This window comes from Mytilus galloprovincialis, chromosome 10, assembly GCF_965363235.1.
Source record: "Mytilus galloprovincialis chromosome 10, xbMytGall1.hap1.1, whole genome shotgun sequence".
Taxonomy (NCBI): domain Eukaryota; kingdom Metazoa; phylum Mollusca; class Bivalvia; order Mytilida; family Mytilidae; genus Mytilus; species Mytilus galloprovincialis.
Genome location: NC_134847.1, coordinates 69,189,962 through 69,191,451, shown reverse-complemented (window position 1 = coordinate 69,191,451; position 1,490 = coordinate 69,189,962). Strand labels below are relative to the sequence as shown.

The following is a 1,490-nucleotide window of genomic DNA, read 5'->3' as shown; positions in this document are numbered from 1 at the left end:
ATTAGTTATATATAACATAGTAGCAAGCTAGATAATAACAATGGCAAGTATTTCAGGATTTATTGGGTAGAACACAAATCTAGGGTGCTCGCATAATGCAGCTTAACTGCATAAAAAACGTTTTATAATTGATAATTGCATATAGCTAACAACACACTTGCAAGAAACGCCGTCTTTTAAGCTTGTCTTGAGGTAAACTACAACACAATTTATTTGTACAGTTGCCAGGGGCGTAGCTGAGTTGAAATAAAGTGCAAGCATATATCGCCGAGCGGAGCGAGACGAAAATTTTTTGAGCCGAGCGAAGCGAGGCGAAAATTTTTTTGGACCATTTTATGATGAAAATGATAAATACCCTATCTGTTTCTTACTATACCATATTTCAAGAAACGATAGTAACATCCTAGTGGGTTTCGTAATTTGGAAACCCGGGAACAGATAAGACACAAAATGACAAGCAAAAACTTTCAACATTGAAAACTAACTACAGATGAAAAACACGGACCCCGAAAAAATGTGGCGACCTCCGGTGCTCCGAAGGTAAGCAGGTCCTGCTTCTTGCAAGACACCCGTGGTGTTTCTCACGAGGGTCATTTTAAAATCAAATGAGAGGTTTCTACGACAACGGTAGAAGGTCATTTGTAACACAGATACCCTAGGTGAATCAATACTAGTCTTTTGGACGAAATGACAATGGGAATACGAAATCGAACGGCTACTTTTAAGTCTTGACTTATAAGTAAGGGAAATAAATCTAAGATGTTTTCAAGGTGATTTTATTGAGCCTGTATAATTGCTGGGCGAATTAGATAAAACGTTTTGGCTTTCGTTATCCGCTGCCTTCTTGCTAAAATAAAAATCTAGCTTCTTCTTTTTTATTTTGATTTCTACCGGGGTTAAACTTTGTGTCGTGATTGTAGTTGCAAGTACAGACACCGCCAGACACGATAATCCGGAAAGACTAAAGACTATCCGAAATTCAATTTCAGGATTTTTTTTTTTTTTTTTTTTTTTTTGTGAAAAACATGTGCAAGCAAATGATTTTTTGCGTAAAGGCAGCTACGCGCCTGGTTGCTGAAAAAACATAACAAATATAGCAACACATTTTTCGTTTTATTTATAGTCTTAGCTATTAATTGTGCCAAGATAAAATTATTACTTCCTCTGTTTCTTTGAAAACATGTAAGTGTTGGCTAACTTTGGCTAACAATAAGGTATTGGAATGCAGATAGTGCAATGACAAAAAGAAACAATAGACTAACCAAGATGAAGCAGAACACATGCAGGAAATTGAGGATTACATGCAAATTCAAAATTCATATCTATTACGTGTTACTTGTTGGTTTAATCATTGACAATAAAATATGAAAAGAAAGGGAGAAAAACTTGTGTAAGTTACTGTTATATGTGTAGATATCGTATTGTGTCTGTGTACCGGACCGTTTTAGTACTTGGACAATACGCGTATTGAATGGGTTTTTTTAAAAGAC

General features: G+C 35.7%; 1 long non-coding RNA gene across 1 annotated transcript; it reads left to right on the top strand.

Annotated features, from left to right (window-relative positions):
- Positions 1 to 220: 220 nt before the first annotated feature.
- Positions 221 to 1,014, top strand: LOC143048246 (uncharacterized). Its single transcript, XR_012969771.1, has 2 exons — positions 221 to 739; positions 865 to 1,014. It is a non-coding gene; the product is annotated as an uncharacterized LOC143048246 (long non-coding RNA).
- Positions 1,015 to 1,490: the final 476 nt, after the last annotated feature.